Below are 14545 nucleotides of genomic sequence, written 5' to 3' on the forward strand. Positions count from 1 at the left end.
TAAAATAATTATTTATAAACTATTAAGGGTTCAGGGGGAAGAGGAAAACGAGCTGATTCCAGGAACCCAAGTGGAAGGTGAATTTTGAGAAAGACGAAGGCAATGAATGTATAAAGGTACTTTAATCAATTGATGTATGTATGGATTGTGATAAGAGTTGTATGAGCCCCAATAAAAATATTTATTAAATTTTTTAAAAAGGAAAAAAAACCATTTGCTTTCTACTTATGCCCTTGGTATCAGCTCCTCATTTTTACCCTCCCTCCCCACTCTCCCCTCCATTATGAACCCTTGATACTTTATAAATTATTATTATTTTGTCATGTCTTACACTGTCCGTGTCTCCCTCTCTTCACCCACTTTTCTGTTGTCCACCCTCCAGGGAGGAGGCTATATGTAGATCCTTATAATTTGTTCCCCCTTTCTACCCAACCCTTCCAGTATTGCCTCTCTCACCACTGGTCCTGAAGGGATCATCTGTCCTGGATTCCCTGTGTTTCTGGTTGCTATCTGTACCAGTGTACATCCTCTGGTCTAGCCAAATTTGTAAGGTAGAATTGGAATCATGATAGTGGGGAGGAGGAAGCACTTAGGAACTAAAGAAAAGTTGTATGTTTCATCATTGCTACACTGCACCCTGACTGGATCATCTCCTCCCCATGACCCTTCTGTAAGGGGGTGTCCTGTTACCTACAGATGGGCTTTGGGTCCCCACTCTATACTCCCCTCATTTATAATGATATAATTTTTTGTTCTTTGATGTCTGATACCTGATCCCTTCAACAAACTTAAGGATGGGAAGTTTAACAAAGTTAGCAATAAATAACATTATTTTTACTCACATTCTAAGTTTTCCTTAAAATGTTGCCATTATGCAAATGCCATCTTTTCTAACAAATGTTATCGAAATTAGGCAGATACATGTCGCTTATAATTAGTACTCTATATCATCTAAGGGTAGTTATGGTAACAACTTATTTAAGAGGAATTGTTATCAAAGTAGTCAAAGGTGTAGGAGATTAAAGATGTCTCAAATAGCCAACACTTTTACGATGTTATTTTGCTCCATTTTCTTCTCACTCTTCCCTTAAATGTATTCTTTTTTCTCCTTGGGGTCTGATTTTGCTGTAACATCTCACAGAAACTGACAAAATATTAAGGAAATGTCTAACATGGTTGTGGGCACTGGTTACAAATCCGATAGTCAGGCAGTAGCAAGCCAAACACATAGGCTAGAGCCAGACATCAAAAATATCTGAAAGTTTTTTATCTAAAAAACTGTCAGAAAATAGAGGAATGACTTTGATGGTGATGTGGTTTTGTGTTTACATTTCCCCCAAGGAAACTATGGATCATGTCTTAAGTCACACCCCACTAGTAAAATGGAGTCTAAAAATGCCCCCAAGGGAAAAACAATGTGACTTAGTTCATATCTTCTGCTAAATTCCAAACTCACTGCTATCAAATCGAATTCTTACCCATAACACAATATAGTATTTCTAAAACCAAAAATGTCTTACAGCAGACAACTTCATTGTTCTCCTGCAGAGAGGATCTTGCTTTTGAACCTCGGACCATGCACTTATCAGCCCAGTGTGTGACAGCAACACCAGGGCTCCCTATATTTCTTTAGCAGACTCAGTGCCATCATGTCGATTCTGACTGATAGTGATTCTGACTGTAGGGCAGTGTAGATCTGTGCCTGGGGCTTCTGAGATGGTTACTCTTTATAGCAGTAGAAATTCTTGTCCTTCTCCTGGGGAGCGACTAGTGTCAAATCTTACCCCTACCCTAATCCTCTCCATTCATATAGTAGAGAACACCTTCCATAAAAAGGATTTTAGTCACAGGCATAAAGTCCGCAATTATAATACATCTCACCAGGAATTATGGCTAGAAGGGTCATATTAATGGACAAGAGCTCAATGGTATAAGTTATTGGAAACATATCCTATTTTGGTGATTAAAAGTCAAAAGTAAAATTGAAAGTTAGAAAGGATAGTGTCAGAAAGTAGGTGAGAATCCAGACAATCAATATGCATGAATAATAGCCCATATGAAAACACCTGTAAAATAACAGGAATTCCAAAACAAGCATGTAGGAAAACCGAGTAGGCCAACATCACAACATCACTGGGGTATGAGGCAGACACTTAGTTGTGGTGCTCAATAAGAGGAGCCTGAGTATGAGATAAAAGAATCGACCACATGAATAAGCCACAAGCCAAACTGTTCAAATAGCAGAAAAATTTAGTATGTCCTTAGGCTCCATTGAGTCGGTTTCAACCCTATGCACAGCCCTATATGCAACTGAAGGAAACACTATATAGTCCAGGCTATCCACACAGTTATTCCTATGCCTGAGCCCATTGTTACAGCCACCGTATCAATCCATCTCATTGAAGGCTTTCCTCATTTTTGCTGCCTCTTGAATTTATCAAGCATGATGTCCTTTATAAGCGACTGATCTCATCTGACAACATGCTCAAAGTATGTAAGACAACTTCCTTGTCTCTTAGGGTCACTCTAGATGTACTTATTCACAGATATATTTGTTTATCCTTTTAGCAGTTAATGGTACTTTCAATATTCTTCTCCAATACCGTAATTCAAGTGCATTGATTGTTCTTCAGTCTTTATGTAATTTCTAACTTTCAAATGCATACGTCGCAATGGAAAACACCATGATTTGGGTTGGGCACACATTAGTCCTTAAAGTAAAACCCTAGCTTGTCAATACAGTAGATTTACCTAATACAACTCATCGTTTGATTTCTTGACGGCTGCTTATAAGAACATTGATTGTGGATCCAAGCAAGAAAAAAATCCTTGACAACTTCAATCTTTTCTCCATTTATTATGTTACCTATTTGGCCAATTGTGAGGACTGTGGTCTGTTATAGGCAGGTTTATGGTGTCAACCTGGCCAGTGAACACATGTGGGATTAATTGAAGGGCGGAGAGATAAATGGCTTGGAGAGCCTTGCCTTTCTTGTCTCTTGCTCTTCGATGATCAGACCAGTTGTATTAGCTGTCTCATGGAAGTGAGTTGAACTAAGCCATTTGTACTGCTCTATAGACTGATTAACTGTTTACTTCTTATGTTGTATATATCTATCTATATAAACAATATATAAATTCATAAGTGTCCTGTTTTGTTTCTCTAGCGAACCCTGTCTAACATATGGTCTAATTCACATGGAGTTGTAATACATACTGGAGGCTGCGATCCCAGATCTTCATCAGCAGTGAGTGCTTCAAGTCCTCCTCCTTTTAAGCAAGTCAATGTTGTGTCATCTGTATATCTCAGATTATTAATAAGCCTTTCTCCAATCTGATGCCACATTTTTCTTCAGCCTCTCATATTATTTGCTCAGCATACAGATTGAATAAGTATGATGGGGAAATATAGTCCTGTATCATACATTTCCTGATTTTAACCCAGATAGCATTTCTGTGTTGTATTTTCCCAAATGGCCTCCTCTGGATTCATGTAGAAGTTCTTCATGAACACAATGAAATATTCTGGAATTCCATTCTTGCCAAGCTTATCCATAATTTACTATGGTACACACAGTCAAATGCCTTGTAATAGCCAATGAAACACAAGTAAATATCTTTCTGTTATTCTCTGCTTTCATGGAAGATTCAGCTGGCATCACCATTAATAACCCTTGCTCCCATCCTCTTGTGACTGCCGCCTGAACTTCTACCAGTTCCCTTTCAAAACACTGCTGGATCCATTGTTGGAATCTTAAGTAAAAATTTACTCCCATACCATATCAATGATATTGTTTTATAATTTGAGCAGTCCATTGGGTCGTCTTTCTTTGGAATGAGCACAAATGTGGATATTGTCCTGTCAGTTAGTCAAGTAGCTGTTTTCCAAATTTTCTGCCTTAGAGGACTGAGGACTTCCAATGCTTCATCAGCTTGTTGACACATTTCTATTGGTATTCTATCAATTCCTGAAGTTTTGCTTTTGGCCAACAATCTCAGTGCCGCTTCAATTACTTCCTTTAGAGTCATTGGTTCTTGTTCATATGCTGCCTCCTGAAAAGGTAGAATGTCCACTTGTTCTTTTTGGTACCGTGACTCTATTCCTTCCATCATCTCTTGGTGTTTCCTGCATCATTCAGTATTTTGCCCATAGAATCTTTCAAGATTGCAACTCCAGGCTTGATGATGTTCTTGAGTTCTTTTAGTCTGCGATATGCTGAACACATCTTCCCTTTTAGTTTCCTCATTTTAAAGCCTTTGCACATTTCATTACAATATTAGACTTTGTCTTGTTTAGGTGCCCTTTGAAATTTTCTATCCAGAGCTTTGAAGTCATCATTTCTTCTTTTTATTTAGCTACTCTGTGATTAAGAGCAAGCTTCAGAGTGGCTTCTGACATACACTGTGATCTTTTCATTCTTCATCTCTTTTATTTTTTTTTCTTTTTTTTCGTGTCAGATGGGTAATGTGCCCACGTCGTAACAAGCATTAAGGGAGGCACATGTCACACAGACGCGTGAGGACCCAATCATCATGTTTATGAACCGGAAAAGGATCGCTTCATCTCTTTTAAATGACCCTTTGCTTTCGCCGTGGATGAAATTATTGAGGTCTTCCCACAACTCATAAAATATTCTGTCATTAGTGTTCTATGCATCAAATTTATTCTTGAGATGTTTTGGTAATTCAGGTGAGATAGAGTGAAGATCATATTTTGCCTCTTGCAGGGTTGTTTCGATTTTCACCAATTTCATCCTTAAGTTACATATGAGCAATCAATGGTCTGTAATTGATGGTCAGCATAACTACAAACAAACAAGTGAAACTGGAAACACTGTATTTTCAATTAGTAATTGATTAGGCCTTAACCATAGTGGTAGCCTAATTTGTCTCTTTCATTCCATTTCAGAAGGAATCCATCAGCAAAATCTGTTAGTTCTACTTCTAAAATATATTGATAACCATATACCTTTTCACAACCTAAGTCTAAGTTTTCATCTCTCATTCAAATCGTTGGACCTCCTAAGATATCTCCATGCTTCTAGCATTGTTCCTTGGAAGTTTCCATGTATCATTTTAAAGCATTTGCATAAAACCAATCCTCTCCCACCCCTTTGCCTTATCACCTATTCTCCCTTTTCTTTCATTCATTAACTATTGTGTCTCTCTACTCTTCATTATTCCAAAACATTTTAAATAAACATTTAATAAGTATCAGAATGACTCATACACTTAATCTCTTCAAATTTCTGACCTCATGTTATATCATTACTATGACCTCACTTGCCCAAAATATATAAAGTCAAAACCTTTTGCCATCTTGGCATTGGTTCTTCTTACACCAAGGAGGGATTAAAATTTTCTTTTCCCAATTGTTCACTCTTTTTCCATGTAAGATGATTATATACTTTGATTTGGCCACTTTATGCCATGCAATTTGCCATTCACTCTGTGGGAGGAGTATATGTACTTACCCAAACCATTAACAACAAGCTTCATTACAGGACTTAGGTAGCCAATGAAATGAGAATAGAACTTGTATGATTGGATTAGAGTAGACGTTTTCAGAGTCATTTTATATGTTTCCCAGTCTCTTGAACTTTTGAATCTGTCATGATAATGGTTTGCCTCAGGTTGAGATTGTTCTTTTTCCACAAACTGTGCTGTCGTTACTGTTGTTAAGTGCCATGGACTTGGTTCTGTCCCATAGTGGCCCTCTGCATAACAGAATGAAATGCCTTCTGGTCCGGCACCATCCTCACAATTGTCCGTATACTAAGGAAACTGTCAGCCAGTGTCACTAGAGTGGCTATAGAACACGATAAAATGAAAAGCAAAATAAACATTTAGAACAAAGACATAGCCTCATAATACCGTTTTACATATTGTATATTTTGGTCTTGACATACATGTATCATTTTTCTCATAGACCATAACTCCTAGGAGAGAAAGAGCTTGGTTTATTGTTTTCCTTTTAATCTTAACCTATTGCATGCTCATGATCTGGAATCGTGTTTGATCTATAGTGAGTTCTCATTAGAAGTTTCCATAATGTAAGAAGAAAAGAACAAATTAATAAAAGGTATGCTTGTTTGAAAGACTAATACAGACAGTGCTTATTATGTGTCCAACTAATAATATTTTCAAATATTATTAGTGTCCAACTAATAATATTTTCAAATATTATTAGTTATTAGAAGTCTTTTAAATTGCATTAGTTACCCTATTATAAAGGTAAGAGTTTGCACCTACTATGTGCTTAATACAACATTTTAGAACGCAATTAATTTGATACTTACCATAAGCTAGTGTCAGAAATTAAGGAATATCAATCATTTTAAATTTATTAATGGGTTTCTAAAATAATGTGAATTTTAAATCTATCCATATATCATGAAATATATACTTTAATTCATTCAAGCTGTATACTGATAATTTGAATTCTAACAAACCCCTGAAGGATCATGAACTCTCAGTCTCTTAGACATTAACAATTAGGATTAGATTTTATTCACTGTGTCAATAAAAATGTACTGAGCAGTAGCTGTGTTCTGGCACCACAGGAACTGAGGGAAGAAAATTGAAAGATGATTATGAATGCATATATACTGTCATTATATTAGATAAGCTAGTTGGAAAACTCAAGGACAAATAATATATGCATGAAAGTATTACTATTAGTATTATTATTTTGTCTCTTGATACAGATAATAAAATAAAATACGTAGCAATTTTTCTATTTCTGTATCATATTTTAATTTAAATAACAATATAAATATCCAGCATTTCAATAAACATAATTAATATATTAGCAGATAAGAAAATGTATTCCAAATTTAAAACATTTAAGTAGTTTTCATTGGTCAAAGGATTAAAAAAATAAACTAATGAAAGAAAAGGAATTACAGAAACAGATTCACTCTTGATTTGTAACAAAGCTGAAATTTGGGGGCATTGGAGAAAATGGTAGTAACAGGCAGCTAGATGAGCGTCAAATGGGGTTCTCTCCCACAAAGGGCACTGCTAGCAGAATTTGACTGGCAGGGCCACAATAAAGAGGTTGCAGGAAAATCAGGCACACTGATTTAGACACCTATGGGAAAATCCAAACTGGGCACGCACAGACCCAGGTCGACTAGGCTCTAGTGGGAGGTTTACTTGGGCCCTCAGACTAGGCCCCAGCTGCATGACATCACAGAGGTGCACCTAAACTCAGCCAATAAGGTTGGCCAGTACCCTCAACCAGTTCTCCGCAGCCAGTGCGCATGGGAGGGAATAAAAGCAGGCCTCCAGGCAGGCAACTCTCTCTTCTCTTGCTTGAGTCTTCTCATGTAGGTTGGAAGGTAAGGGCACACACGTGCCTTCTTGGGGTACAAAATCATTCTCTGGCTCTCTGGCCTCTTTCCCTTGGTTCTGCACCCACAATTTGCACTCCTGGTCTGATACTCCTTCCACATGTTTTCCCAAGCTTCCCTAAAGTGGCTGAAGTGTCCATTTTCAGTCGTGAACTTTCCTTTGGCCCCCATCGTGCGGCCTTGCACACTTTCCAGGGACAATGTGAACTTTCTGAGGCTGTAATACCTGAAACATCCCTTTCCCTCATAAAGCTGCATTTACAAAAGCGCTTCTGCCATGTGTGTCTCCCAGCATTGTGAAGCAAGAACTGAGGTAAACCACCCCAGAAACCTAACAGTGTCGCTATTTGTGTTTTGATTCAGTTTTGCAGGGATTTTTATGAGATATAAATTCCATTTTGTCAGTTACTTTCATTAAGGACTTCAAATATTTTGTTTATTTTCATTCAGTATGTTTACTAAGCTATATGTATGTATGGTTTTCCTTTTTTATGTGGTGTTCACAGCAAATAATCATCTGGAACAATCTTCACTTAAAACCAATATAATAAAAGAGAAATTTTCCTGAACTCTTGCCTAAGTGAAATGTCTGAGCTAAATTCATATTTCTGCTGTATAGACTAAGATAATAGTTACCGATTACTTCACTTTAGGCTCCTTGCCTGAATAGCAACCAAGGTTAAATTTCCTGAGGTTCAGTCACTATAGGAAAGGGATGTACCCTATGTAACCAATAGGGGGTCTTAACACTAATACATGCTTGTGAAATGGCCATAAATTATATCCCTTTCTTTATAGGGATATAAAAAACAATGCCTCAGGGGGAAAACCTGAAGCCGGTATGGAAACGCTCCATGTGACTACAACAGTTTCACTTGAACGTGTCTTCTCAAAAGAAAGGAACGTTGTGTACATTCTTATTATCTGGGTGCCAAGTATCCGCAGGAAGTATTTTACATCAAACTAAATGTTTTTATAACCTGTTCTGGAAGACATGAAGTGCCTGTGTTTATACATCTCTGTGCCCAAACTTTGTCCATTAACCTTTAGAACCAATTTTTATAGCCCACTTCAGCATCAGAATCTAATGGAAGCATCCTCCCTGTTTTACTTGTCTCCCCCTCTTCTGACCTCAACGCATGTTTAGCCCAACAGTAATTTTTGTTGTAATTTCCCCATTTTACCTTATAACCATCACTCCCCAAGACAGTCTTGAAACAATATCTACGTTTACACTTGTATGAGCCAATGATTTCCTCCATTTAAATGCATCTTCAATGCTGAGTAAACTTTTTGAATTTTGTTTTCCGATCTGAGTGCTATTTCACTGACAATTTCAATCCTGAGTTTCCTAACTCCCATTTACTTTTATCAAATATTCCTCCCAGAAACTACTAGTTCTATTTATAGACTTATATAGCACCTTTTTTTAAATCATTGTTTTATCCAGAGAACCAATACTACTCGCATATTTGTGATGACCAACAATTTACCTGAAAAGGTTTACTTTAGTTTATCAAAGAAAATCTCAGTTATTTTAATTTTATGCTTATTTAAAAGTTTTCCAATTTGTCCATAGGATTTACTTACTACAGAATGTTGATGACTTGTTAATGTCTTCCCTATAATTGGATGCCAATTTACAAGATAGTGTTTTCATACTACATCATTAAGCCACAATGCTATAAGATCACAAGGAATCGAAGTAAAAACTACAATTGTCTTTACCATTGCTGAACTATGGAGGACATACAATTTTTGCACAAGGAGTTTCCATAGCTATAAAAAGGCACTACTTGGTTTTTATCTTTCCCTATTCCTATCACTAAAAGGTAACTGATGGTATTTCTGGGGTTTGTGGCTAGAGTCCCTAGATGTCAAATGTATGCCACATATCCCAAATATTACGTAAGTAAAGGTGACTGAACCTGTTCCAATTGCCTGTGGAGGGCATTTAGTCTGTATGTAAATAAAAGAGGCCTGATGGTGTAGTGGGTACATGTTGGGCTTCTAACCACAAGGTTAGCAATTGGAAACAACCAGCCTCTCTGCAAGAAAGAGATGAGCCTTTAGATTTCCATTAAAAGTTACAGTCCTGAACCACACAGAGTATGTCACTCTGTCCCATTGGGTCTCTGAGTCACAATTGACGTTATGGAAGTAACTTTGGGTTGGGTTTGGTCTTACTAGCACCACGTGTCCGTCAGTTGGTGGCACTCTGATGACCTGCATGTTACTGTGATGATGAAAGCTATATTACTAGTATTTCAAATATAAGCAGGGTCACCCATGGTGAAGAGGTTTCAGCAAAGCTTCAAAATTAAAAGACTGTAAAGAAACAATGTTGTACAATTCTGAAGGATTAGGCACTGAAAATGAACGAATAGAAGCAGAACATTGTCAGATATCACGCTTAAATTTGAGTCACTTAAGTTGGCAGGCACCCAGAATACCAGTCGGAGCGATACTGCTTCCTCAAAGTGGAGTTGACCGTGATGGCTGCTGATGAGGCAGGACTCAACGTGAGAAGAATCAACTGCAAGCATTCATTGATATTCACAATGTGGATTGTGAATGTAGGAGGAGCTCGTCATCGAAAATGAAGTGGAAATCACAGGATTTATATCATAGGTCTTAGTGAGCTTAAATCACCAGACACTGACTAATCATATTCAAGTCAGATATTCATATTCTGGGAATGACAATTGAAGAGGAATGGTGTTTCACATTGAAAAAAAATTCAAGATCAATCATGAAGTACCATGCGGTCTGTACAGCAAGATAGGATAATATACAGCTATCTATATGCCTACAAGGAAGTACAGTTAATAAAACTATTACTCAAATTTACAAATTACGGTTATACAAATTTCCAAAAGCCAGTTATCTGTGATGAATAAATTGAGGAACTGTGTCAATTATTTTCATTAGAAAACATCAACCATACAATCACTATACATTTTAATTATCAGCTATTGAAATGTGAAAATTAAAAAATAGGAAAGAGCACTGGTTGAAAAATATAGGCTTGATGACAGAATCAAACCTGGAGATCACATGATAAAAATTGGCAAGATTAACGACTTCTTACTTACAACTACATTTCTTCAACAACAAAAATGAAATGGTAATTATACAAGTGAAATTTACCAGATAGGATATAAAAGAAGCAAACTGATTATATCAGAGGGAAGAAACCATGGTTAACCTCAATATCATCAGTCAAAACAAGGATTAACTGTGGAACAGACCATAAATTGTTCATATGCTCAAGTTGAAGTTGAAAAATAAGAAACCCCCCAAAATCTTTAGTCTCTTGCCTGAATATAGGCAACATTGCAAGAACAGGTTTGATGCATTGCATATGAAGGACCGGAGACTTTACAAATTGTAGGATGATGTCAAGAACATCTTCCATGAAGAAAGTCGAAGTTCATTAAAAAGAACTAAAAGAAAGGAAGAAATGACATGGATGCTAAAAAACTCTTGAAGCTTGGTCTTAAACATAGGGCAACCAAATCCCATGGACAAAATGCGGAAATAAAAGAGCTTAACAGAAAACGTCCAAGGGTAGCTTTCAAGACAAAGAAGAACAGTACAATGAAATGCACACAGACTGGAAGTAGAAAGCTAAAGAAGGAAGACCATGCTCAGCATATGGCAAGCTGAAAGGAGTGAAGGAAAAAATAAGCCTGACTTCCATACGGAAGGATTCTAATATCAAAATATTGAATGATGTGAGAAATATCAGAATCCATCAGAAATAATATACATTTTACAAAAGAATAATAAATAAATGGATAGATGTTCAACCATTTCCATTGGTAGCACATTATCAAAAGCCTGAGGTATTGAAGGAAGAATGTCAGGCTGCTCTGAAGACCTTAGTGAGAAATAAGTGCAGGGAAGGACATGGAGGGTGTATCTGACCTCACCTGGCTTCCTTACTGCCACAAGGCAGGAGCCAAACATGCCTTCAGTCTCTATCTTTCTTTACCATGTTCTAGTAATTCTTCTAATAACACTCTGCCTCTATCCTGGGTTTGATCATTTGTTGCAACGACCCTACAGAACTCATTTAAACTAGCCATTAAAAGGTTTAACCAGGGAGTTAACATGTTATCATTAATCAGGGGTAGGAAGCAGTGAGGAAATAGTCTTTCGTCCACAGAAATATGCCTTCTCAGACAGCAACGAAATCTCAATCCCTCAGCCATGTGGTCCCTTGGCTTCTGCCTTCTTGGAGCAAGAAGCCTGCCTGTTAACCTCTCTCATCATCCCACGGTCCTGACAATGCTCCTCTTACTCTGTCCCACAGGCTGTGTCACCATCCCGGGTGCCTCGTATGTAGGCTCCACCACTGCAGATATTGCTCTGGAAAATGCTCTTCTGATGACCCCGGCCGCTCTCCGTTCTCTCTTCTGATTTATGTGAGTAGCCAGGTGTAGTAGATAAGACTGACCAATCCCCTCTATTAGTTTTCCATGCACCCCATTTAGATAGTCCCACACCAAAAGAGCCATATTAACAAATTTCACTCCATCAGATAGATGGATAGATAGATGGAATATCAAGTGATATTCCATAGATAGATGGAATATCAAGTGATATGTTTTAATAATCCAATGAAAGTTTAGAATTCCTCACTTATCTATGCCATGTAATTTGGAAGACCTGGTCAACAGACTAGAAGATGCATATTTGTGGCCATTGCAAAGAATAGTGACCCAACTGAAATTATGGAAATTAACAAGATCATTAAAAACTCATGCAAATAAAATCATGGTGAAATAAATCAAAAACTTGTAGTGGTAGAGCAGAGAGCTGCCAGAAATAAAGCTAGCTCTTGCTTTTGAGGTTGTCCAATAATTGCCAATGTAACATACGTGCTTATTTTCATTCTTTATTTTATTTTTGGTGACATGTATTAGTCCTGCAGACATAATTTTACCTTAGTGAGCGAACTTTATTGGAAATGTTGCTTTGTTTCTAATCCTCAGTGCTTTCTTAAACAGAGTTCAATTACCTAAGTTTCACATGACAACAGGTTGAGAATTTGAGATATTTGGTTGCTGACTAGAGAAGTTACTGTGTACCAACAAATGTATAAGTGAATATTCAGGCTATTTCAGTCTAAAACACTGTCCTACATATATAAAAATGACATTGATAGTAAAATACATAGAGAATGCTGTTTTTCAACAACACAACAGGTGACTACACACATGGACTTCCCAGATGGATTTACACAGAAATAAAATTGACTATCTCTGTGGGAAGGGGTGGTTGTGAAGGATATTGTGATACTGGAGAAGAATATTGAAAATACCATGGACTGCTAAAAAAACAGGCAGATCTATCTTGGAAGAAGTAATGCCAATATTCTCCTTAGAGAAAAGTGAGATGTCACCACTGAGACACAGAACAGAGATGGAATTGAGACAAAGAACATGAGGTCAAGAGTGGCTTTATTAGGGTAGGTAAAGAGCTCCCAAGAGGGAAGGGAGAGCAGAGAGAGGGACAGGAACATCCTGAGATCCGGGGCAGGTTCCGAGACTCAATGAATTAGGTCAGGGAAATCCCACTTGGCAGTGATGCAGTGGAACTTATATAGGGTCTGAACCAAGGACATGTGTGTTGCTAAGAGGAAGGGAGGCCCTTAGTCCTGGAGCTGCATGGCCTTAAGTCAGGATGTCTGTGAGTGAATTATCTTGCTAGTTCCAAACTTTGTTTGGAGAGATAAGCTCCTAGGAATGCTGGAAGCAGGGGTTTTGAAGTCCGGCAAGTCATCCATCCCTCTGAGAGGCTGGAGGAAGGGGCGGTGTGGTCTATACACAGCCCAAACAATAAGGATGACAAAACCCATCTTACATATTTTGGACATGTTAGCAGGAGAGACCAGTCCCTGGAGAAGGACATCATGCTTGGTAAAGTGAAGGGGCAGCAAAAATGAGGAAGGCCCTCAAGGAGACGGATTGACACAGTGACTGTGACAGTGGGCTCAGGCTGAGGAACGACAGTGAGGATGGTGCAGGACTGGGCTGTGTTCGGTTGTGCACAGGGTCACTACGGGTTAAAATAAACCCTGTGGCACTCAACAACGACATGCTATGTTAGCACAAGGTATACGTTAGTGTTGCAGAGTGTTTCGCTTTCAGGAGCAATTCTCTTCAACAAACCACATCAACTGAGTTTATCAAGGTTCTCAAAATGATAGCAGGATGATTGGTGCATGTTTATTTGGACTTTATGTATGGAATTGGAGCCCTGATAGTATAGTGGGTTACAAATTGGACTGTCAATCATGAAGTGAGCCATTTGAAACTGCCAGGCACTGGGGAGCAGGGGGGCAGGGGTGGATAGACAGGGCTTTCTATTCCTATAAAGATTTACAGTCTCAGAACCCCCAGAGGTAGTTCTATACTGTCCTATGGTTGCTGTCAGAATTGGCTCAGAGACTTTTTGGCATCATGGTAACAATTGTTGGGCTGTAACCACAAAGTTATCAGTTCAAATCCACCAACCACAATACAGAACAAAGATGAATCTATCTGTTCCTAGAAAGACCTACAGTCTTAGAAAATTTAAGGATTAACTGTATTCTGCCCTATCAGATCACTAACAGTCAGGATCAACTTGATAACAGTGAAGTGTGGGGATGGTAACAGAGGGGACTCTGACATCTTCAAGAATTAGGGCTAAAGATGGATCTTTGGTTGCTAGCCTTCTATAGGCTTCCTGGCTCCCCTTTGAGATTATAGTAGTCAAAATTCAGGGTCATCAGTCTGAAAATGCTCCCACAAAGAGGAACTCAAGCTAAATGTTTTAGCTGACACTGATAAATGCCATAAGCCACTTAGGACATTTTTCAGACTGGAAGAAATGAAAAAAAATTACCTCTTAAAATTTCCAAACTCTAAAGGCATTATTCCATGTTAAAGTAAGCCTACTTAGACCAAAATCATGCCTTTGCAATCTTTCCCATTTTTCTCATTGTTTAAAAGTCAACAAATAATAGTCATTAGACATTGAACAATTAATAAGAATTGGCAATAAAATGAATATTAGCATGACCCAAATATTGGATAGTATATGATATCTGTTAATAGAGAGGAATTTCAGAAATGTCATGAAAAATTCCATGATCTTTTAATTCCATATGTCTCCACACTTTAATTAAGCACTATTTA

General features: G+C 37.8%; 1 non-coding gene across 1 annotated transcript; it reads right to left on the reverse strand.

The window, feature by feature from the left end:
- Positions 1–4452: 4452 nt before the first annotated feature.
- LOC142447775 (small nucleolar RNA U13) lies at positions 4453–4556 on the reverse strand. The gene has a single exon (XR_012784427.1). It is a non-coding gene; the product is annotated as a small nucleolar RNA U13 (small nucleolar RNA).
- Positions 4557–14545: the final 9989 nt, after the last annotated feature.

The sequence above is a fragment of the Tenrec ecaudatus genome, chromosome 4, assembly GCF_050624435.1.
Source record: "Tenrec ecaudatus isolate mTenEca1 chromosome 4, mTenEca1.hap1, whole genome shotgun sequence".
In the NCBI taxonomy this organism is placed as follows: domain Eukaryota; kingdom Metazoa; phylum Chordata; class Mammalia; order Afrosoricida; family Tenrecidae; genus Tenrec; species Tenrec ecaudatus.